The sequence below is a fragment of the Carcharhinus amblyrhynchos genome, chromosome 16 (genome assembly GCF_965287045.1).
Source record: "Carcharhinus amblyrhynchos chromosome 16, sCarAmb.v2.hapA, whole genome shotgun sequence".
In the NCBI taxonomy this organism is placed as follows: domain Eukaryota; kingdom Metazoa; phylum Chordata; class Chondrichthyes; order Carcharhiniformes; family Carcharhinidae; genus Carcharhinus; species Carcharhinus amblyrhynchos.
The window spans coordinates 8,882,369-8,908,261 of record NC_137339.1 but is presented as its reverse complement, the minus strand read 5'-3'; the positions used below and the strand labels follow the sequence as shown (position 1 = coordinate 8,908,261).

The 25,893-nt window shown below is 44.7% G+C and overlaps 1 pseudogene; it reads left to right on the top strand.

Annotated features, from left to right (window-relative positions):
* The first annotated feature begins 12,824 nt into the window (after positions 1-12,824).
* On the top strand, positions 12,825-13,338 carry LOC145353620 (large ribosomal subunit protein eL20 pseudogene; annotated as a pseudogene).
* Positions 13,339-25,893: the final 12,555 nt, after the last annotated feature.

The following is a 25,893-nucleotide window of genomic DNA, read 5'->3' as shown; positions in this document are numbered from 1 at the left end:
AATGTCACAGTACATGAGGAGCAAGTCAAGCTCTGATGGAGGGTCATCCTGACTTGAAACGTTGGCTCTATTCTCTCTCCACAGAAGCTGTCAGACCTGCTAAAGATTATCCAGCATTTTCTATTTTTATTTCAAATTCAAGCATCCGCAGTATTTTGCCTTTATTAAAGAGGAGGACGCTATTGAATAGGATAGCTAGGCAGTGTACAAGAACAAGGAGAGGCATGGTAACACAATAGTTAGCACTGATGCCTCATAGTGCCAGGGACCTGGGTTCAATTCCCTCACAGTGCCAGGGACCGGGGTCACTATCTTTGTGGAGTCTGCACGTTCTCCCGTGTCTGTGTGGGTTTCCTCCGGGTTCTCCGGTTTCCCCCTCACAGTCCAAAGATGTGCAGGTTAGGTTGATTGGCCATGCTAACTTGTCCCTTAGTATCAAGGGGAACTAGTCAGGGTAAATGCATCGGGTAATGGGGTTGGGGCCTGGCTGCGATTGTGGTCGGCGCAGACTTGATGGGCCAAATGGCCTCCTTCTGCACTGTAGGGATTCTATGATTCTAAGGAGATTACATCAAATTTGTATAAGACATTGGGTTTGGCCTCGGCCGGGTATTGCTTCCAATACTGGATGCCACAATTCAGAAAAGATGTGAAGGCATTAGACACAGTGCAAAGTCTAGTCTCGGCAATGAGGAACTAAAGTTATATAGCTAGATTGCAGAAGTTGGGACAGGTTTCCTTGCAGTAGGGAAAATTGAGAGTAGCTGATCGATGAACTCAGATTTATGAGGGGTCTGGACAGAGTAGATTGACTGATACTACCCCCAATAGTGGAAGGATCAAGAACGAGAGGGCACAGATTTCAGATAATTGGCAATGGAGACACGAGGAAAAACTATTTCACTCAGAGGGTGATTAAGATCTGGATTGTGCTACCTGACATTAGTAAGAAGTCTCACAAAACCAGGGGAAAGTCCAACAGGTTTATTTGGAATCACAAGTTTTTGGAGCGCTATTCCAGGTGAGTGGGGTCCACTCCATTCCCTGATGAAGGAGCAGTGCTCTGAAAGCTCATGATTAGTAAGAAGTACTAATAGTACTCATAATAAGAAGTCTCACAACACCAGGAGGTTCTCCTTCATCAGGGAATGGAGTGGACCCTAATCACCTGAAGTGGCGCTCCAAAAACTTGTGATTCCAAATAAACCTGTTGGACTTTACCCTGGTTTTGTGAGACTTCTTACTGTGCCCACCCCAGCATCTCCACATCATGGCTACCTGAGGTTGCTACGGAGGCATGTTCAGTTGAGGGAGTTAAGAAGTTACTGTCTGAAAAGGGAGAATGTGCAGGATTACCGGGAGTTTGTGGGTGAATGTCCCGAGATGCATTACTCATTCGGAGAGCCGGCACACACAAGACGGGCTGAATGGCCTCCTTCTGGTCTATATCAGTTCTGTCATTCTAATTGTCAGAGTAGAATAGTCAAGTGGTATAGATGTGATGCATCCACGGCTACTGAGGAAAACAAGGCCGGAATTTGCAGCGAACTTATCAACAATCTTCAAATGTTCCTTAGACATGGGGCTGTTGTTGGATGATTGGGGGATAACAAATGCTGCACCCATGTTTAAAAAGGGGCAGAGATAAAATGTTTAACTACAGATTGGCTAGACTAATGTTGGTGATGTGGAAATCTTTACAGATAATAATCCAATGTGAAAATAATTGGAATTTGGAAAATAGTGGGCTGTGAAATGGAAGTCAACGTGGAATAGCAAATCATATCTGACTCAGCTGATCAAATTCTTTAATGAAATTATGGAAAGGGTTGATGAGGGTAGTCCAGTTGAGGTTTAAAATTTATTCATTAGTGTCACAAGTAGGTTCACATTAACATTGCAATGAAGTTACTGTGAAAATCCCCCCAGTCACCACATTCTGGCGCCTGTTCGGGTACACGGAGGGAGAATTTAGCGTGGCCTGCACATCTTTCAGACTGTGGGAGGAAACCGAAGCACCCGGAAGAAACCCAGGCAGACACCGGGAAAACGTGCACACTCCACATGGGCGGTGACTCAAGCCGGGAATAGAACATGGGTCCCTGGCGCTGTAAGGCAGCAGTGCTAACCACTGTGCCACTGTGCCACCCAAATATGGACCTTCATAAGGTGTTTGACAAAAGCACCACTGAGCAGAATTGTTAGCATAAATAAAGCCTATGAAACTAAAGGAACAGGGAAATCTGGGGGTATATGTACACAAATCCTTGAAGGTAGCAGTACAAACTGAAAAAGCCATAATGCCTTTGGGATATTTGGATTTATTAATAGAGCAACTGGCTACTTGGAAGTTATGATAAACCTGTATAAAACACCGGTTTAGCCTCAACTGCAGTATTGTGTTCAATTCTGGGTCTGCACCTTAGGAAGCAAGTTTAGGCCTTGGAGAAGGTGCAGCGGAGTTTTACTAGAATCAGATGCAGGATGTCAGTTATTATTTGAGTCGAGAATGTGCAGACTCCATACAGACAGTGACCCAAGCCAGGAATCAAACCTGGGTCCTTGGCGCTGTGAGGCAGCAGTGCTAACCACTGTACCACTGTGCCGCCTGTGGGTATATGGAGAGATTGGAGAAACTGGGATTGTTCTCTTAGGTGGGAGAAGATTAACAGGTTTGATAGAACAATTCAAAATCATGAATGATTTTCCTTGAGTTCATTCATTCATGGATGCTGTGCCTGAAAGCAGGTTCTTGGCTCATTATCTCCTGATACTTCATCCTGAGACATTTTCTTGGCAGCTTTTGTTGGTGTTGGTTTGCCATTGCCTTCCACACTCTGGGGCAGGATAAGAAGGCTGGCGCAAGCCTCATCAGCCGGAATGGGAATTGAACCTGCTGCATTGGTACTAATCTGATCCACACACTAGCCATGGCTGTACCTACACCCTACACCCCTAGCTATGACTGTAGCACTACATTCTGCACTCTCTCCTTTCCTTCTCTATGAACACTATGCTTTGTCTGTATAGCATGCAAGAAACAATACCTTTCACTGTATACTAATACATGTGACAATAATAAATCAAATAAATCAAATCTAATTAACGGCCCCCTTTAGCAGATAAATAAGGAGAAATTGTTTCCAATGACAACCGGCTGAAAGGACACAAGTTTAAGATGACTGGGAGGCAACCCATCCATTGGCACTGTCTACACTTCCCGCTGCCTCGGCAAAGCAGCCAGCATAACTAAGGACCCCACACACCCCGGACATTCTCTGTTCCAACTTCTTCCTTTGGGGGAAAGATACAAAAATCTGAGGTCATGTACCAATCGACTCAAGAACAGCTTCTTCCCTGCTGCTGTCAGACTTTTGAATGGACCTACCTCACATTAAGTTGATCTTTTTCTACACCCTAGCTATGACTGTGACACTACATTCTGCATTCTCTCCTTTCCTTCTCTATGAACGGTATGTTTTGTCTATATAGCGTGCAAAAAACAATACCTTTCACTGTATACTAATACATGTGACAATAATAAATCAAATCAAATCAACTTGAGAAAACTTTCTTTTTGCACAGCAAGTTATGATCTGGAAGGCATTTCCTGAAAGGTCAGTGAAAGCAGGTTCAATAGGAACTTTCAAAAGGGAGTTGGATAAATACTTGAAAGGGAAATGCTCGCAGGGCCACGGGGAAAGAGCAAGGAAAGGAGAATAATTGGATGGCTCTTTCAAAAGGTTGGTCAAAAGCTGGTGGCCCAAATGGCCTCCTTCTTTGCTGCATCATTTTAGGATGCTATGGAAATGTAGATTTTTGAGGTTGGTGTTATAGCAGGACTGGCTCTGCTGGATTTCATTTGCTTGCCAAGCGCTGGAACTGGCATAGACCTCACAGGGAAGGCTGTCCTCCTACATATGGATATACAATATACAGGAATATATACAGGAATTTATAAATCAAGTTTGGACTGTTTTGAAATGTAATTTTACAAATTTTATGAAATTTATTTGGAAATAAATGGTCCATCCCTAATTACCCTGAGAAAATGGAGGTGAATGGACCCTTCTTTTCAGAGATTTGATTCAACTGAACAGTCTGGTCACCTCAAAGGGCAGTAAAGATGGGCAGCATGGCAGCACAGTGGTTGGCACTGCTGCCTCACAGCACCAGGGACCCGGGTTTGATTCCCGGCTTGGGTCACTGTCCGTATGGAGCCTGCACATTCACCCCATTTCTGCGTGGGTTTCCTCCGGGTGCTCCGGTTTCCTCCCACAGTCCAAAGATGTGCGGGTTAGGTTGTTTGGTTGTGCTCAATTCTCTCGTAGTGTCAGGGGGATTAGCAGGGTAAATATGTGGGGTTATAAGAATAGGGCCTGGGTGGGGTTGTGGTCGGTGCAGACTTGATGGGCCAAATGGCCTCCTTCTGCACTGTAGGGATTCTATGAAAGAGCCACCCAGTGGGACTGGAGTCACGTACAGGTTGAACCAGGTCAGAAATATATCGAAATAGCTGGGCATTTCTAACAATGTCATGGCAACTTTTTGCAGGGATCCAGTTTTTACATTTAAACTGATCTCAAATTCTCCAACAGCCACAGTGGGATTTGAACTCACATTCTCCGGGTGTAGGCCCTTGGGTTACCATAACCACCAAACTGGTGACTGACTGTGGCGCACCGAGCCCCTGCTGGTGATGGGCGAGCGCAGAATTGGACTCAACTGTGATGCCACCCACGGCCGATCAGGCTGGCGTAACCCTCATCATGCGCGGGGAATAACCCCCTTGAGTGAGGTACTGGAGGACTGCGTGGCCCTGTACCCCTTCAAGGACTTGCAGGGTGAGGCAAGCAATTTAGTGGGTGGGTGGGTGGGTGGGTGGGTGGGTGGCGGGGGTCAGGGGTGGGTGGGGGGAAGGGGGTGCAGAGGGACACTGAAGAAGGGGGAAAAAAAAAGAACATTGTAAAACATTCCGTAGACCAGAAATAATGACTCGTGATAAGCAGGTGCGGGATTAGTTTAACTGCAATGAATATGAAAAAGTTTCCATATTGCTTTGGCCAGCCATTGTATGAAGATCACTGCCTATGTGGTAATGAGTACATTTAACTCAGTCATTAAGCTGGTATTAACTAGATTCAGTGTTGTTTATGGTGCTGAAAAGTGCAGTTACTGGGCTGACTACAAGCAATGACACTGGCTCCCATTGTACACAGATCCCCTGATATTGTATTAGAACCAATTCTCTAGGCAATGGCCACTGGAGTGGAAAACATTCCTTTGCACAATATCCCTCCTCTCAATGGATCTGGGCATACCAGCAGTGCACAGCTACAGAGTCCTGCTACCAGATGGCGAGCTAATTATAAGCTATTAAGTGCTTTGATAGCTGTGTGGGAACTGGGCTCAATGAAGGTGCCCTGAATAGGGATGCAAGCTGTTCAACCACCTACCCTGGGACTCTTGTGTGAGAGGGGTCAGCCCGCCTGAACCTTTGCTCAGCATAGTACACAGTACAGTGCGGGGGACCGCTGACTTTGTGACATGAAGGAAGGGGAGAAGCAACTATAAAACCCTTGCCTGGTCCGGTTTGTAGATCTATTCAAATGAGACCACTTAAAAAAAAAACAAAGCTTTGTCAGCTTTTTTTTTGGAATTAAGACAAAAAAAAAGCACATAAAAGGATGCGGGTAGCTGCCAGCGCAGAGCAAGGTGGTAACGGGATCACGGGGATGTCTTAGACGTTGGTCTTAGTGGGCAACTTGCATCAGATTTGGACAGCCAACAGCAAGTCTAAGGCAAACCTGGCTACCTTGCTAAGACCCACCACTGCGGACACCCATATTTTTCTTAGAAGGTTGGCTGTGTTAGGTTGTGTTTTCCTTGGGAACACTGGTCTTGGGCATTAGGTGAGATGTGAAGCTTTAGAAAGAAAGAAAGACAAAATATATCACCTGTACAGCCAAAAGAATAACATGGTAGAAGGACAAGTGACTTGCATTTCAATAGCGCCTTTCACAACTTCAGGACACTCCCAAAGTTTGAAGTTAAAGTTTATTTTATTAGTCACAAGCAGGCTTACATTAACAATGCAATGCAGATACTGTGAAAATCCCCTAGTCGTCACACCTCCAGCACCTGTTCAAGTACACTGAGGGAGAACTTAGCACGGCCAATGCACCCAACCAGCACGTCTTTCGGACTGTGGGAGGAAACCTGAGCACCAGGAGGACACCCACACAGACATGGGGAGAATGTGCAAACCCTGCACAGACAGTGACCCATGGCGGGAATTGAACCCGGGTTCCTGGCGATGTGAGGCGTCTGACAACACCAGGTTTTAGTCCAACCGATTTATTTGATAGTAAACGCACAAGCTTTCGAGGTTTCCCTCTTCGTCAGGTGAATGGATGTGAGGCAGCAGTGCTAACCACTGTGCTACCCCATAGCTAATGAAGTAATTTTGAAATATAGTCACTGTCATAACGTAGGAAATTAAGCAGCAGGTTTGCACCAAATCTGACAAATGGCAGCATGTTAGTGACTAGGTAACCAATTTGAGTGATATTTGCTGAGGGATAAATATTGATGTGGAGATGCCGGTGTTGGGGAAAGCACAGTAAGAAGCCTCACAACACCAGGTTAAAGTGGAACAGGTTTATTTGGTAGCACAAGCTTTCGGAGCGCTGCTCCTTCATTAGGTGAGTGGGGGTTCTATTGACAAACAGGGCATATATAGGCACAAGCTCAATTTATAAGATAAAGGTTGGAATATGAGTCTCAACAGATAATCAAGTCTTTACAGGTGCTGACAATATGAGTGGGGAGAGGGTTAAGCACAGGTTAAAGAGGCGTGAATTGTCTCCAGCCAGGACACTTAGTGAGATTTTGCAAACAGACAATGTGAATAAATATTGGCCAGCGCAGCGGGTAGAACTCTCTCGTTCTTCTTCAAATAGCTTTTGCCAGGCTGGCTGAACGGGTAAAAGCAAATTACTGCAGATGCTGGAATCTGAGACCAAAAGAGAAAATGCTGGAAAATCTCAGCAGGTCTGGCAGCATCTGTAAGGAGAGAAAAGAGCTGACGTTTCGAGTCCAGACGACCGTTTGACAAAGCTAAAAGGCACAGAAAGTGGGAGACATTTATGCTGCAGGGGGAGGGAATGAAAGATGAGTCATAGCCACAGAAACCAGAGTTCTAAAAAGACTGCTAATGGCTGTCCACAGAGAGAATGAAGGGTGTGAATGGCCAAACAGTAGAGAAACTGTAAACCGTGACAGGAGAAGATGTTGGGAGAGGGGAGGGGGAAGTGGGACAGAGATAGGATGTAGAAAAGGGGAAGTGGGGGGGAGAAAAGGAAAGGGAAGGGGGATGAAGTAGGGGCAAAGAATAGGGGGATGAAGAAAGACAATAAGGAAATAAAAGGTAGAGAACAGTAAAAAAATTAAATAAAACAAAATGTAAACAAAGGGGTCAAGGTGGAGTACAGCAAATCATCTAAAGTCGTTGAATTTGATGTTCAGATCAGAAGGCTGTAAAGTGCCTAACTGGAAGAAGAGATGCTGTTCCTCCAGTTTGCGTTGAGACTCAGTGGGTAGCAGCCTTGTCTCTGAGTCAGAGGGTTGTATGTTTCGCACTCCAGGTCTTCGAGAGAGAAATCATGGGTGCTTATGCTCCCCCACTTTCCAGACCCCTTTTCACCACACTTAACACTCACCCTTACTCGTGCAGGATATTCTTCCCCCTTCCAAGATTCACTGATGGACTCACCAATCACAGAAAGGTCCTGGTAGAATGATAACGCCTATTGTTGCCGTCTGGTTACAAAATCTCTGGTTCCGATTTATAGGGTGGGACCGTGGTTAGCACTGCTGCCTCACAGCTCCAGGGACCCGGGTTCGATTCCCGGCTTGGGTCACTGTCTGTGTGGAGTTTGCACGTTCTCCCCGTGTCTGCATGGGTTTCCTCCAGTTACTCCGGTTTCCTCCCACAGTCTGAAAGACGTGCCAGTTAGGGTGCATTGGCCATGGTAAATTCTCCCTCACTGTACTTAAACAGATGCTGGAGTATGGCGACTAGGGGATTTTCACAGTAACTTCATTGTAGTGTTAATGTAAACCTACTTGTGACACTGATAAGTAAACTTAAAAACTACATGCAGCGCAGGTCATTAGTATTAAGACCAGCAATTACATAATATAATTCTAATGTAATGCATTAGTTTGTACGTCTCCTGTAAGGATTCCACCACCACTATTAAGCAAACCAGAGAGTACAAATTTAACTCTTTCAGCACTGGGCAATGTTGTTACTTTGACAGTAATATATTTTATTCATTATTATAACGCTGTGCAAACGTAACACTGATTTCAGTGACCACTTCAGCCCTCATTTACATGTCCTACACATTGGACCATATGAACATGATGGCAGTAAGTTCATATTTGGGGGAAAGATTTAATATTTGGAACCCAGGTGAAAAAATTAGAAGACTTTCTTCTGCCTGCATGCATAATATTATCCAATGTAACTATTTCATAGGAGGGTTGTACTTGGATTTTATTTTATCAGTAACCTCAAAGTGTAGAAGATCAAATGACTCCTGAGCTATAATGTGGAAAAATTGAACAACATAGGTGTTAGAACAAAGAAAATTACAGCACAGGAACAGGCCCTTCGGCCCTCCAAGCCTGCACCAACTATGCTGCCCAATTGAACTAAAATCCCTTACCCTTCCGGGGACCATATCCCTCCATTCCCATCCTATTCATGTATTTGTCAAGACGCCCCTTAAAAGTCACTATCATATCTGCTTCCACTACCTCCCCCGGCAGCGAGTTCCAGGCATCCATCACCCTCTGTGTAAAAAACCTACCTCGTACATCCCCTTTAAGCCTTGCCCCTCGCACTTTAAACCCATGCCCCCTAGTAATTGACTCTTCCACCCTGGGAAAAAGCTTCTGACTATCCACTCTGTCCATGCCCCCCATTATCTTGTAGACCTCTATCAGGTCGCCCCTTAACCTCTGTCATTCCAGTGAGAACAAACAAAGTTTCTCCAACCTCCCCTCATAGCTAATGCCCACCATATCAGGCAACATGCTGATAAATCTTCTCTGTACCCTCTTCAAAGCCTCCACATTGTCAGTGAGAAGCATTGAAGCCCTCAGGTATCTCCGTACAACACAACTTGTAAGCAGCCAGAAGACTGCTCAGTGACTATCACTGCTAGCTGTGCAGATACATGGATTTGGGCCAGTGTCTGTGGGAGTTTGCGCATTCTCCCCGTGCTTGTGTGGGTTTTCTCCGGGTGCTCCGGTTTCCTCCCACACCCCAAAGATGTCCTGTTAGGCTGATTGGTGTAATAAATTGTCCCTAAATTAGTCTTCTGTCAATGTGGAATGACAAGGGTCATGGGTGGAGAGGGGACTCATAATGTTAAAATGGCGGCTCGGGCTCATTGGGCCGAAGGGCCTGTTTCTTGTGCTGTGTTTTTCTTTGTTCTTTAAGACAAAGTCTGATTGGTTCACAATTGTATCTATGTCTCTTGATCAGCAAGTCTGAAGGCTCTGCTATTTGCTGCTTCTCACTGCAATATATTTTCAATATCAAATACGCAACATAACTTTATCAAGATTTTTAATACCTCGAAAAGCAAGTAAAAGTAGGTATCCAAGATAGGGTGGGGTAATAGATAACTAGACAAAAGGACAAGATTGAAGTTAATGGAAAAGACTCTTGAGAATGTTTTTTAAGTATAAAACAGGTTACTGATTCGCTATGAGCCTATTCTGCACTCCCGTCCTGGCAATTTCACCCCACAAAGCCAGCTCACAGTGAACTTTCATCAGCTGCAAAATAAATAAAACTCTAGATTCCACCTACTGTTTCCAAGATAATTATGGATGACAAAGGTCATCTAGTTCAGCTCACCTCATCCATCTAGAATGACAAAGAATCAGCGCGGAAGAAGGCCATTTGGCCCATCAAGTCTGCACCGACCACAATCCCACCCAAGCCCCATCCCCGCAACCCTTTACCCTGCAAGTCCCCTGACACTAAGGGATGATTTAGTACAGCCAGTCAACCTAACCTGCATATCTTTGGAGTGTGGGAGGAAACCACAGCACCCAGAGGAAACCCACATAGACACGGGGAGAGGGTGCAAACTCCACTCAGACAGTGACCCCAGGCCGGAATTGAATCAGGTGTTAACCACAGTGCCACCGTGCCACCCTACAAACATGTGTATTAGGAAAAGGAGCAAGTCCCCCAAGCCTGCTTTGCCATTTGATAACATTGCCCACCAATGCTATCAGGGTGACATCATTTACCAATTAATTGCCCATTTGCAAGTTTATTAAAGTTCAACTCAGGTTAACGTGGGGTACTACTTTCTGGTAGGTGGTGCTACAATCTTAATAGAGAGATGAGTAAACTTTAAAAAGAGTTATAGAAACCCATATCTTATTTACTTACTGAAAGAATAAAGCCACAAAATTCCAGTTTAAAACAAAAAACTATACAAGAGTCAAAAGTCAAAGAAAGCAAGCACTAAAAACCATCTTGTGCGAACATCTATATTTTAAAACCCAAAATCAACAGCAGTTAAACATAAATTAACAGTCAAACTGCAGTTGATTATAAACAATAAATTACATGTTAAATGGCAAATACAACAAAGACCGGTCTTATCACTTGGTTCAGCAGCCAACTCAGCACAATCAGTCTTCGTGAAGAGTTTCAGCTCCTCATTTTCAAGGATTTAACCTGATCCTCAGCTGACAGTGGTGTACAACCAAACAGAGTTCCAAAGGCACAGTCTTCATCCAAAAATTGTGATCAGAAGCGTCTACTTGGTTTTAAAGCAATTTGAGGCATCGCAAAAGGTGCTATATAAATACAGGTTTTGTTTTACTTTCTTTACATCGGCACGCAGTCAGCAGGGTGACTAACAATGGTCAAACTGAAGTCCCAGTGCTGGTTTTCTAAGGATGTTTAACCACAACTGATGTTAGCAAAGTGACTACAAAGAACAATAATATTCCAGAGACCCGGGTGGCACGGTAGCAGAGTGGTTAGCACTGCTGCTTCACAGCTCCAGGGTCCTGGGTTTGATTCCCGGCTCGGGTCACTGTCTGTGTGGAGTTTGCACATTCTCCTCATGTCTGCATGGGTTTCCTCTGGGTACTCTGGCTTCCTCCCACAGTCCAAAGATGTGAGGGTTAGGTTGATTGGCCATGTTAAGAAATTGCCCCTTTGTGTCCAGGGAAGCGTAAGTTAGAGGGTACAATATATGGGGGTTGGGCCTGGGTGGGATTGTGTTCCGTGCAGACTCGATGGGCCGAAGGGCCTCTTTCTGCACTGTAGGGTTCTATGATTCTAATGTTCTAGGGACATGGATTTAACTCCCACAATATGGTAGCTAGTGGAATTTAAATAACATGGAATTGAAAGCTAGTCTCTGTAATGGTAACCATAAAACAGTCAACAGTAACCTATCTGGTTCACAAATTCCCTTTAGGGAAGGAAATCAGCCGTCCTTACTTGGTCTGGCTTACATGTTTAAGTTTTATTTATTAGTCACAAGTAAGGCTTACATTAACACTGCAATGAAGTTACTCTGAAATTCCCCTAGTAGCCACAGTCTGGCGGCTGTTCGGGTCAACGCGACTAACCAGCACATCTTTCAGAATGTGACTCCCGATGCACAGAGATGTGGTTAACTCTTGAGTGGGGAGCTGATGGCCTTCTGGTATTATCATTCGGCTATGAATCCAGAAACTCAGCTAATGCTCTGGGGTCCAATCTCGCTACAGCAGATGGTGGAATTTGAATTCAGTTAAAATAAATCTCAAATTAAGAACCTACTGATGACCATAGAACCATTGTCGATTGTTGGAAAAACCCACCTAGTTCTCTTATGTCCTTTAGGGAAGGAAATCTGCCATCCTTACCCAGTCTGGCTTACATGTGACTCCAGAGTCACAGCAATGTGGTTGAATACACACCATTAAGATCCTTTAGCCCTGCTCTGTATTAAATGTGAAATTAAACAGAAAGGAAGAGTATTATTTCAACAGTGATGTACTGGGAAGTGTGGTTGTACAAAGGGATCTGGGTGTGCTTCTGCGCCAGTCAAAGTGGACAGATAGGTGAAGCAAACAACTAGAAGGCAAATACTACGTTGGCCTTCATTGCAAAAGGATCTGAGTTCAGACATAGGGATGTCTTATCACAATTACACAGGGCCTTGGTCAGATCATACCCGGAGTATTGTATGCATCCCTACCTAAGAAACGATATACTTATGGAGGGAGTGCAGGGGAGGGTTACCAGCCTGATACTGGGATTGTTGGGACTGTCCTATGAGGACAGATTGGTTTGACTAGGCCTGTATTCACTGGAGTTAATAAGGATGAGAGGAAATCTGATTGGAATGTATAACAGTCTAACAGGGCTGAGCAGACTAGATGCTGGGAGGATATTCCCCTGGTTCCATGAGTCACAGTCTCAGGGTGCGGGATAGTCATTTAGGACTGAGATGGGGAAACATTTCTTCACTCAAGGGATAGTGAACCTATGGAATTCTCTACCACAGAAGGCGGTGGAGACCAAGTCATTGTATGTATTCAAGAAAGAAATAGATTTTGTTTTAGATTTTAATGGCATCAAGGGATGTGGGGAGAAAGTGAGAATATGGCATTGAGATGGAGGATCAGCCATGATCATACTGAATGGTGGAGCAGGCTCGAAAGGGCTGAGTGGCCTACTCCTGCTCCTAGTTTCTGTGTTTTTTGGTGGCAGGCGAGCGAGAGACAACATGAAGGCTTCAGGCACCCTTAAAGGATACAAAGTGATTGGGCGGCGCCTGCCCTTGGCTAAGGAGCCCAGCCCTGCGCTCTATTGGATGCGCATCTTTGCTCCAAATCATATTGTTGTCAAGTCTCCAGCCTGGTACTTCATTTCACTGATGAAGAAACTGAAGAAGTCTGCTGGCAAAATAATCTTTTGTGGACTGGTTTTTGAGAAGTCGCCCGCAAAAGTAAAGAACTTTGGTATCTGGTTGCGCTATGACTCTCAAAGTGGAACCCACAATTTGTACAGGGACCTGACCACTGCTGGTGCTGTCACTCGGTACTACCATGATATGGGAGCTCGCCATCGTGCCCGGGCTCACTCCATTCAGATGATGGAGGTAGAGGAGATTGCAGTGTCACTGTCCTGTTAAGCAGTTCCATAACTCCAAGGTCAAATTCCCTCAGCCACATTGAATCTTGTATCAACAGCACAAGCCACATTTCACCACCAAGAGACCAAACACTTTCTTCTAAAATACATTGACTGTTGGAACTTCATGAAAATAAAAGTCTGCCTGACAAAAAAACAAAAAAAGCTTGTTCAAAACAAGAAATGCAACATTAAATGGACTGCTTCTCTTCTGCTTGAGATAACTTTGGATTTGAACAAAACAAGACTGAAGTTCTGCGCCAACCTGCCCCACAAAAGCATTATGTAAAGCTAACTATTACAGACACAGGATTAACAAAGTGGACAGATTTACCTGCCTCAGCAGCACCTTGTTCAAAACAGTTTGCATTGACAATAAAGTCCACATCAGAACAGCTAAAAGCAAATTACTGCGGATGCTGGAATCTGAAACCAAAAGAGGAAATGCTGGAAAACCTCAGCAGGTCTGACAGCATCTGTGGAGAGAGAATAGAGCCAACGTTTCGAGTCTGGATAGCCCTTTGTCAGAGCTAAGAGCAAAGAAAATCAGAGAAGATTTATACGATTGGGGTTTGGGGGGGGGCTGCGGGGAGCTGTAATACGGCAAAGGGAATGTAAATGAGGATGAAGAAGGCTGAGAGAGGTGCTAAAAGTGCCCATTAAATGATCAAGGATGTCTGAATGGCAGAACAGAGGTACAGATAGTTAAGGCAAATACCCTGAAAGGCTGGGGGGGGTGGCGGGAAGTGGCAGCAAGAAGGAGAGAGGGAATGGAGAAGTGGAAAAATGGAAGTGAGAAAGAAGGATGATAAAAATGAATGAATGAGATGAGGAAATGAGGCAAGTTAAAGGAGAAATTGTTGAGTGGGAGAACCAGGAGATTTGGTTTGATTTATTATTATCACAGCTATTAACAAACAGTGAAAAATATTGTTTCTTGCACGGTACACAGAAAAAGCATACCATTCATAGAGAAGGAAATGAGAGAGTGCAGAATGTAGTGTAATGGTCATGGCTAGGATGTAGAGACAGTTCAACTTGAGGTGAGGTAGGTCCATTCAAAAGTCTGATGGCGGCAGGGAAGAAGCTGTTCTTGAGTTTTATATCTTTTTCCCAATGGAAGAAGGTGGAAGAGAGAACGTCCAGGGTGCATGGGGTCCTTAATTATGCTGGCTGCCTTGGCGAGGCAGCGGGAAGTGTCGAGAGAGTCAATGAATGGATGAGATGAATGGGGATTGTTCAGATCTCTGAATGAGGAAGCAGCGGAGAGCTTTGAGGCCATCCCGGTGGGAAATTGAGGTGTAGGGCATCGGAGGAATCACGAATGTAAGTGGGAAGGGCAAGTTTTGGTAAACACCTTGTCAAACACCAGGAGGAAAAGGGAAAGCAGAGAGGGTGGACAGGGTGAAAGAGAGAATCGGAAATTCTGTTGGAGAGAATGGCAGTACTTCTTCAGGGAAGGCATCCCTGGAAGAGAAGTGACAGCAAGTTAAACACTAAGATAAAAGCAAAATACTGCGGATGCTGGAATCTGAAACAAAAACAGGAAATGCTAGAAAATCTCAGCAGGTCTGATAGCACCTGTGGAAACCATAGTGTGGAGATGCCGGTGTTGGACTGGGATGGGCACAGTAAGAAGTCTCACAACACCAGGTTAAAGTTCAACAGGTTTATTTGAAATCACGAGCTTTGGGAGCACTGCTCCTTCATCAGGTGAGTGGAGAGTTGAATTCACAAATAGACAGCGAAACAATTGTACGATATTCATTATGCATTGTCTTGCAATTACGTGTCTGTCTATATGTGCCGTGGTTGTGAAACCCAACTCTCCACTCACCTGATGAAGGGGCAGTGCTCCGAAAGCTTGTCATTCCAAATAAACCTGTTGGACTTTAACCTGGTGTTGTGAGACTTCTTACAGCATCTGTGGAGAGAGAATAGAGACAAAGTTTGAACAGCCTCCAGAACAGCTAAGCCGGCATTGCCTGAAGGAAGCTATGAAAATCTATCTGGGAAAGAAGTCTTTCATCAAAAGTCTTGCTACGTATGGACATGGACTGCTTCATTATCTGAGGAGGTGTGAATGGAACGGAAAACAGCAGCCCCACTTCTGGTTATAGATCGGTCATATTCTGCATGGAGGTCGGTCACCAGTGGAGTGCCCCAGGGATCTGTTCTGGGACCCTTACTCTTTGTGATTTCTATAAATGACCTGGATGAGGAAGTAGAGGGATGGGTTGGTAAGTTTGCCGATGACACAAAGGCTGGAGGTGTTGTGGATAGTGTGGAGGGATATCAGAAGTTGCAGTGAGACATTGCTACGCAGGTTGAAGCTGTGATTAAGGAGGCGTATGGCGTACTGGCCTTCATCAATTGAGGAATTGAGTTTAGGAGTCGGGAGATAATGTTGCAGCTGTAAAAGACCCTGGTCCGATCCCAATTGGAGTACTGTACTCGTTCTGGTCGCCTCATTACAGGAAGGATGTGGAAGCCATAGGAAGGGTGCAGAGGAGATTTACAAGGATGTTGTCTGGATTGGATTGGGGAGCATGCCTCATGAGGATAGGTTGAGTGAGCTCGGCCTTTTCTCCTTGGACAGACGAAGGATGAGGGGTGACCTGATAGAGATGTGTAAGATGTTGAGAGGTATTGATCGAGTGGATAGTCAGAGGCTTTTTCCCAGGGCTGAAATGGCTTCCACAAGAGGACACAGGTTTAAGGTGCTGGGGAGTAGGTACAGAGAAGATGTCAGGGGTAAGTTTTTCACTCGGAGAGTGGTGGGTGAGTGGAATGGGCTGCTGGCAACGGTGGTGGAGGTGGATTCGATAGGGTCTTTTAAGAGACTTTTAGATAAGTACATGGAACTTAGTAAGATAGAGGGTTATAGGTAAGCCTAGTAATCTCTAAGGAAGGGACATGTTCGGCACAATTTTGTGGGCCGAAGGGCCTGTATTGTGCTGTAGTTTTTCTATGTTTCTGACCATATGATGGAGGGAGTGTTACTGGTGAACCTGTTGAAGATGACAAAGCTGGCAAAAAGGTGTATGGATTCCATGGCTTTTTAAATAGAGGCGTGGAAGACAACAGCAAGAAAGCTGTGGTAAACATTTATAAATGACTGGTGAAACCTAGGCTCCAGTCTTGTGTCCAATGCTGGCACTGCCATTTGGGAAGAATGCCAAGACTTTGTTGAAGCTGTTGAGGAAGTTTACTGGAACGGTATCTGGGAAGAGGGAATTCAGTTATGTGCAGAGGCAAGAGAAGCTCGAGAAATGTAATAGACGTGTTAAAAATTATGAAGCACAGGATCAATTGTTTCCATTGGCAGTCGCGTTGGTAACTAGAGGACATATATTTAAGATACTTGGCAAGAAAGGCACGGGGGATGTGGCTGTTTCTTCACAAAATGAGTTGCTATGATCTGGAGTAGATTCAATAATAACTTGCAAAAGGGTATTGGATGTACTTTTGCCAAGAGAAATATACAGGGCTCTGAACAGGGGAATTGAGACGAGTTGGATAGCTCGATAAGAGGGCCAGTAAAGGCACAATGGGCCAAATATCCTCCTCCTCCTGTCCTGTATGGTTCTATAAAATGTGGGATGGGGAATCATTTGACGTTCACATTCGCTTTTGAGCAGGGTAGCAATTAAAAGAAGGAACACTGGCATTTTTCTCTCCTTCTTAGACCAGGAACAGGGTCTGATCCGTATCATCCAAGCACTGATCAAATATTCTATTACTTTTGCTTTGTGGATGATGGACAGGATTTGGTGAGTCATGAGGTGAGTCTCTCATCATACAATTCCCAGCCACAGAATTTATATGGCTGGTCCAGTTCAGTTTCTGGCCAATGGTAACCTCCAGGATGCTGATAGTGAGGGTTTCTGTGATGGCAATGCCATTGTATGTCAAAGGCAAAATGCTTAGATTCTCTCTTTTTGGAGATGGTCATTGCTTGGCACTTACGTGACACGAATATTATTTGCCACTTATTAGCTCAAGCCTGAAGGTTGCTCAGGTCTTGCTACATTTGGATGTGGACTGCATCATAATAATAATACTCACTATTTGTCCGTCCAGACTATTTTGAATGGTCAGTGGATTGATTTGGTAGGTGGACATGGGAGGCACATGGGACGTAGAATCATAGAATCCTACAGTACAGAAGGAGGTCTGCACTGACCACAATCCCACCCAGGCCCTAAACCCATAACTCCATGCAATTACCCTAGCTCAACCCTCAGACACTAAGGGGCAATTTAGCATGGCCAATCCACCTAACATACAAAGGACTAAAGCACTTGATGCATATACAGTGGTGATCAAACATTGGAAGGTATGAGCGTGACGTGAGAAACCTAGTAGTGTTCCATTGGAAGGCAGGTATGTAATTGGTAAATGGGAGTGCATTATCTCTCGACCACTTTAACGTACTAGGATCAATGCACCAAACCCAAAATGTTGCAATACTGTGAGTGTTGCACGCATTTGTATTATTCAGATTAACTTTACACTCAGTGGTGGTGGCACTGTTCCATCTCGTGACACCCTGGTTTTGCGCCATGGTGGTCAATACTGTGTTTTGTTTTTATTTCAATTCAATCAAATCAAATCCAATTCAGAGTCCCAACGAGTTGAGACATTCCCGATCCAAGCTGACAAGACAGGGCCCTCACCTCCTGTCTTGGGTTTGATCTACATGATCCAAGCTGATTGGAGGAGGCGTAGCTCCTTCTCCAAGGCCTGACCTCATTTGCATCTTAGCCAAAAGGCCCAGATGCCGCGTTAAAAAATTGCTTCCAATGAAGCTGAAATGTAACCTAATGACTTCAACCAAGCGCAGCATGTTGACACTACACTTGATCTTAGCCAAGAGGCCGAGAAGCAGGGACTGATGTGGCTCAGGAACGCCACGTTCTGGCACGGCTGTCTCTGTCACATTTCTAGCAGAGAGGACGGTGGGTTTAGAAGGTGCACGATTTGATGGCCTCTGCTTCCTCTGGGCCCTCTTCTCGGTCAGCTGAGTTTTTTGTTTCTGTTTTCCTTGTCCTGTGCTCTTTTAAACAGTCATCCTCCAGTGGTCACAGCCATCAGCGACCATCTCCCAGCTGTCAGTGTCAATATCCTCCATCTGTATATCTCACTTGCGGATCTCCTTATAGTGCAGGGATGGACGCCCAGGAGGTTGTGATCCAGTGGCCAGTTCACTGTACTGAAGGTGCAATGAACATGGCCCAACCAGTGCAAACATAAGAACATAAGAAATAGGAGCAGGAGTAGGCCATCTAGCCCTTCGAGCCTGCCCCGCCATTCAATAAGATCATGGCTGATCTGTCGTGGCTCAGTTCCACATTCCCGCCCTCTCCCCATAACCCTTAATCCCATTGCCTATCAAAAACGTTGGCTTAGCAATGAGTGTACACTGATGGACTTAGCACACCCCAGGACCTCCGAGTTGGTGACATTGTCCTGCCAAGAGATGCCGAGGAATCAACTGAAACAGCAGTGGTGGGAACTGTTTGGTCTTTTCTCCTGCCTAATATTCACTGTCCAGGTCTCAACATTGTAGAGGGGTACGGTGGGGAAACAGGCTTGGCGGACCTGCAGTTTGACGTTCTGAGTCAGGTTGCTGTGGTCCCACATTCTTTCGCACAAATTGGACAAAACAGCTGCAGCTTTTGTGATGGGTGCATTGATTTCAGCATCAAGTGACAGATCACTGGTGACTGTGGAGTCAAGATGTATGACACTACCAACAACTGCAGTGTCACATTGTCAATGCTTATGTACAGCACTATGGCAACGTCCTGGACTATGATGTATAATGAGTGAGAGGTCTATAATTCCACAGTAGGCCACTTACTTCTTCAGGTTAGTCTGAATAATATGGGCAGCAAGGTGGCACAGTGGTTAGCACTGCTGCCTCACAGCTTCAGGGACCCAGGTTCAATCCTGGCCTTGGGTCACTGTCTGTGTGGAGTTTGCACATTCTCCCCGTATCCGCCTGAGTTTTCTTTTGGGCTCTCTGGTTTCCTCCCACAGTCCAAAGATATGTGGATTAGGTTGACTGGCCACGCCAAATTGACCCAAGCGTCAGGGGGATCAGCAGGGTAAATATGTGGAATAAAAGCAAATTACTGCAGATGCTGGAAGCTGAAACCAAAAAAGAAAACACTGGAAAATCTCAGCAGGTCTGGCAGCGTCTGTAAGGAGAGAAAAGAGCTGACGCTTCAAGAGCAGATGACCCTTTGTCAAAACTAAAAGGCACAGCAAGTGGGAGATAATTTATACTGCAGGGGGAGGGAATGAAAGATGAGTCACAGTCATAGAAACCAGGGAAAAAAGCTGCTAATAGCTGTCCACAGAGAGAATAATGGGTGTGAATGGCCAAACGGCAGAGAAATTGTAAACTGTGATAGTCTTTTCCTCTGCTTTTTATGGCTATGACTCATCTTTCATTCCCTCCCCCTGCAATATAAATATCTCCCACTTTCTGTGCCTTTTGGCTTTGACAAAGAGTCATCAGGACTCGAAACGTCAGCTCTTTTCTCTCCTTACAGATGCTGCCAGACCTGCTGAGATTTTCCAGCGTTTTCTCTCTAAATATGTGGGGTTAAGGGAATAGGGTGGGATTGTGGTCAGTGCAGACTCGATGGACCAAAAGGTCTCCTTCAGCACATAGAACATAGAACATTACAGCGCAGAACAGGCCCTTCGGCCCACGATGTTGCGCCGACCAGTTACAAAAACAATGACCCACTAGCCTATACCAATCCCTTTTCGTCCATAAACCTATCCAGCACGGTAGGGATTCTATGATTCTTCAGAATTAACCCAAGTTTGGAAACTCAAATTCCACAGTTTGGCTGGTTTTCACCGTGTAAGTCCAATATCAAGCAATGTGGGAATCCCAGTGACAAGTATTTGAATGAGATTTTATAGCCAGTGTGAGTTTTGATTTGTGGTAATCCTGGCTGGTGAGATTGTTTCCGTGAAGAACGGCTTGGGATCAATGGGAGGGAGGAGGTTGGGAGGAGCAGGATGGAGATGGGAAGATGGAAGGATTGTGCTGGGTGGGGATCCTGTTGAAGGATATGGTCGAGGAATAACCAGACATTTTGTAGTTGAAGAAGTACGGATGCAACAAAGACACTATTTCACTGCAAATGTGTTGCGGGTTCCTGCTAGTTGAAGATTAATCTCCTGGATACAGCTGCGAGCAACAAGAGGGGCCTTTTTTTCATTTTCTTTCAATGAGTTTCTGTATTAGGTGTAGGAACATTGGAAGTGGGGGATAACAAACCATTTAACTCAGCAGGGTCACTGGAAGCAGGAAGTCATGTGATGACATCTCCAGGAATTTGCCCAACCACAGCTGGTAAACCCTTGCACCACACCAGGATGGGACGATTACCAACTTGGTTACCTGGAGATTCCAGGGACTATATTTCAGGAACTTAGACCATAAGACATAGGAGCAGAATAAGGCCACTCAGGCCCATCAAGTCTGCTCTGCCATTCAATCTGATTTTTTTCTCATCCCCATTCTCTTGCCTTTTCCCTACTACCCCTGATCCCCTTATTAATGAAGAACCTATCTATTGATGTCTTAAAGACTCCCAGTGAGCTGGCCTCCACAGCCTTCTGCGGCAAAGAGTTCCACTGATTCACCACTCTCTGGCTGAAGAAATTCCTCCTCATCTCTGTTTTAAAGGATCATCCCTTTAGCGTGAGGTTGTGCCCTCTGGTTCTAGTTTTTCCTACTAGTGGAAACGTCCTCTCCACGTCAACTCTATCCAGGCCTCGCAGTATCCTGTAAGTTTTAATAAGATCCCCCCTCATCTTTCTAAACTCAAATGAGTAGACCCAGCCATTCCTCATAATGACATCACCACTGTTGAGCTGCGAAAAATACACATATACAAAAATCAGGGCGGCTATAATAACTCACAATATTATATAAATAGATTTCCAGTAACTGCTTCTATTCTTGATAAAACCATCAATAATTCACTCATTGGAAGGATCCGCACAGGTGGCTAACATGGGAGTTCCTGATGTTTGGACTCTTGGTCCAAACCTCCACACCTGCATATCACTGGCATTTACAGTATCTCTAGTTTTATCACCAGTATAATTGGTGTTTGCAACGTAATCACTTGCATTCACTGTACTCTGTAAAAATGTGGAGCACCTCTGTAGCCTGGAGTGTTGTGGTCAGATTGAGGGATGTCTGAAAGGATTGGGATCTCTGATCAGGGTGCAGTCATTAACAGCACACGTTAGAGTGAATGGATTTGCAATGCTGCACATAACACACGGATGAAAATCTCCCCACACAGCTTCTGCAAACAAAACGTGTTTGAACAGAGTCTGCTCCAAGGATAGCTACTCTTTTCTATTGGGAACCTATCTTGATTAGTTGTACTGAAATGTTAAATGTATATGTTAGGTCCTGTGTTTAGCAGGTGTTAATGGGTTGAGACTCTGTAAATTGGTCTCAGTCATTCTATGTAGATTAAGGGTTTGATTATATGAATGCTGTCATTATGCAGCATAAACCTCGGTGCAGTTTTTTTTAACGTTTTCATGTTAAAACTGGATATATGTGAATATGGTTATGATTGGTCTTAATGTTGGAGCTGTTATTCCACGATCTGGTCTGCTTTCCTCATTCAAAGAAATTAAACAAAAGCAAATTCTTATCTGACTTTGTAATTCATGCTGAGAGGCACGGTGGCACAGTGGTTAGCACTACCGCCTCACAGCGCCAGAGTCCCGGGTTCAGTTCCGGCCTCGGGTCACTGTGCATGTGGGGTCTGCACGTTCTCACCGTGTCTGCGAGGGTTCCCTCCGGGTGCTCCGGTTTCCTCCCACAGTCTGAAAGACGTGAGGGTTAGGTTGATTGGCCGTGATAAATTTACCCTAGTAGTAGGGTGAATATGTAGGGTTCCGGGAATAGGGTGGGATTGTGGTTGGTGCAGACTCGATAGACCGAATGGCTTCCTTCAGCACTGTAGGGATTCCAGTCTATGCTGGATTTTGCAGGATGTTCAGTCAAAATATACATTTACACACAACCAAATCAAGAACAGCTTCTCACCTACTGCCATCAGACTTTTGAATGGACCTACTCACACTAAGTTGATCTTTCTCTACACCCTAGCTATGACAGTAACATTATATTCTACTCTCTCCTTTCCTTCTCTAGGTATGCTGTGCTTTGCGCTGTGCACAAGAAACAATAAATTAAATCAAATCAAATCAATTTACACACTTATGACTGTGTGGCCAAATTCCATTCCAAGTCCATTTCCAAATTTGCTGATAGCACCACCATGGTGGATTGGATCTCTCACCACAATGAATTGGAGTACAGGAAAGAGATAGAGAATCTGGTGAACTGGTGTGATGACAATAATCTCTTCCTCAATGTCTGTAAAAGGAAGGAGATAGTTATCAGCTCCAGGAAGTGTAGTGGAGAACATGTCCTTGTCGACAATGGGGATGAAGTGGAAATGGTAGAGAACTTCAAGTTTCTAGGCGTCCAGATCAACAACAACCTGTCCTGCTGCCCCCACGCTGACGCTATAATTAAGAAGGCCCACCTACACCATTACTTTCACTGGAGGCTGAGGAAATTTGGTATATCTGCTACGGTGCCCATCAATTTTTACAGGTACACCATAGAAAACATCCTTTCCTGATGTATAACAGCTTGGTGTGGCTCCTACACTAACCAAGCCTGCAAGCTTGTGAACGTAGCCCAGTCCATCACACAAACCAGCTTCCCATCCATTGACTCCGTCTACACTTCCCCTGCTTCAGAAAACCAACCAGCATAATTAAGGACCCCATGCATCCCAGGGCAAACTTTCTTTTACCTTCTTCCATCGGGAAAAACCTACAGAAGTCTGAGGACACTTACTAACTGACTCAAGATCAGCTTCTTCCCTGCTGCCATCAGACGTTTGAACGGACCTATCTTATATTAAGTTGATCTTTCTCTATACCCTAGCTATGACTGTAACACTACATTCTGCATCATCTGCTTTCTTTCTCTATGAATGGTATGCTTTGCCTGTATAGCATGCAAGAAACAATACTTTTCACTGCATCCCAATACATGTGACAATAATAAATCAAATCAAATCAAAACCATGAGTCTTGATGCTTCACTAGCCTGGGACACTGAGGCCACTGATATGGTCACCCCTGCTAAGATTAGCTTGAGTACCACTGACCAGAGATTAAAGCTAGGACCTTTCTGAATCACATGATTACTAAATGAAAGAAAGCAAACTTATATTTGTGAAGTATCTTGCTCAAGCTTGAGACACTCCAAAGTGCTTTAAGCCAATGATGCACTTTCTTGAAGTGTAATCACTGTTGGAAATACAATTTGCACAAGGTAAGCTCCCACTCACTGACAGAGAGCAATCTGCTTATGTGGTTGAGGGATAAATATTGACCAGGACACCTGTGAGTGATAATTGATGGGTGATCTACTCTCAAACTTCTGCTACTAACTGAACTATAGAGTCCTACAGGACAAAGCTGCTGGACTGGATCTTCAGCAGGAAGTGAGGGAACCAACAAAGGGGGAAAACCCACATGATCCCATCCTCACTAATCTACCTGCCACTACCAGCATCTCTACGTGACAGTGTTGGAGAAGTGACAACCCTGAGGCCTTGTGGAGACAAGGACTGTCACCAACTTTAACAGATGCACCATAGAGAGCATTCTTTCTGGTTGTATCACAGCTTGGTCTGGCTCCTGCTCTGCCCAAAACTGCAAGAAATGACAAAGTGTTGTGAATGTACCCAGACCATCACACAAACCAGCCTCCCATCCATTGACTCTGTCTACACCTCCCCCTGCCTCGGAAAAGCAGCCAGCATGATTAAGGACCCCACGCATACTGGACATACTCTCTTCTGCCATCTCCCCTCGGGAAAAAGATACAAAACTCTGAGGTCATGTATTAACCCACTCAAGAACAGCTTCTTCCCTGCTGCCATCAGACTTTTGAATGGACCTACCTTGTATTAAGTAAATCTTTCTCTACACTCTAGCTATGACTGTAACACTACATTCTGTACTCTCTCCTTTCCTTCTCTGTGAACGGTATGCTTTGTTCTGTATAGCGCGCAAGAAACAATACTTTTCACTGTGTACTAATACATGTGACAATAATAAATCAAATCAAATCAAAGACAAAGCCATCTTTACATTCAGGATGTTCTCCATCATGTTGTGTGGTATTATCACCATGCTAAAATTTCAAACAGATCTTGCAAACTCAAAACAGTTCTGCTGCTGTTGATGGTGCTTGGGCCACCAACAGCAGTGGAACAATATTCAACTGCAACCTCAGAGTCTGAAATATCCACATTCTACCATTACCACCATGCCAGGGGAGCAACCATGATCCAATGGAGAGTGCAGGAGGTCATGCCAGAAGCAGCACCAGGCATACCTAAAAATGAGGTGTCAACCTGGTGAAGCTATAACACAGAATTACTCACATTTAAACCATGGAAGCAAGGGGGGGGGTTCGGGAAAGGCCACACTGTAAGGCCTTTTAACGGGGGCAGACCGAGGACCTGGGAACTGCAGAACACCCTCGACCTGCGCAACTGTGTGCCAATCTGAGAAATAACGGCACACAGTAATTTTTGAGGCACGTATATAGTTTTAAGGTTTGAAATGTTATGACTGTAATTTGTATAGAACTGTAAAAAGGTTTAACTCTGCACTGTTTGCAATTCAAAGACATGTAGATTTGCAATGGTTTATTTGAGATTTTTATGAGTAAAGTATATTTTTGGAAAAAAAAAGTGGTTAGCACTGCTGCCTCACAGCGCCAGGGTCCCGGGTTTGATTCCCAGCTTGGGTCATTGTCCGTGTGGAGTTTGCGCATTTCCCTGTGTTTGCATGGGCTTCCTCCGGGTGCCCCGGGTTTCCTCCCACAGTCTGAAAGACATGCTGGTTAGGTGCATTGACCCGAACAGGCACCAGACTGTGGTGACTGGAGCAATTTCACAGTAACTTCATTGCAGTGTTAATGTAAGCCTTCCTTGAGACTAATAAATAAACTTTGATTATCACTAAGTGATGGAGAGGATCATCAACAGTGCTATAATGTGGTACTCGCTTAGCAATAACTAGCCCCTCACTGACATTTAGTTAGGATTCTACCATGATCACTTAGCTCCTGACCTTAATATAGCCTTGGTCCAAGAATGGACAGAAGTTCTGAATTCAAGAGGTGAGAGTGACTGCCCTGAAGATCAAGACAGCATTTGAACTATTAGGCATAAAGGAGATCTATCAGAAATGGAGTGTAGGGGAATCAGTGGGAAAACTCTTTGCTATTTGGAATCATACTTGGCACAAAGGAAGATGGTTGGAGTTATAGGAGGTCAACCCTCTCAGTTCCAGGTCTTCCAGGAGTTCTTCAGGATAATGTCCTCAGCCCAACAATCTTCAGCTGCTTCATTAATGATCTTCCTACCATCATAAGATCAGAAATGGGGATGTTCACTGATGACTGCACAATGTTCAGTGCTATTTCTGACTCCTCAGTCTTTAAGACTTTAATAGCAGGTTAGTTGTAAAGACACACACTCTAATCAGCAATCTGTAAACTG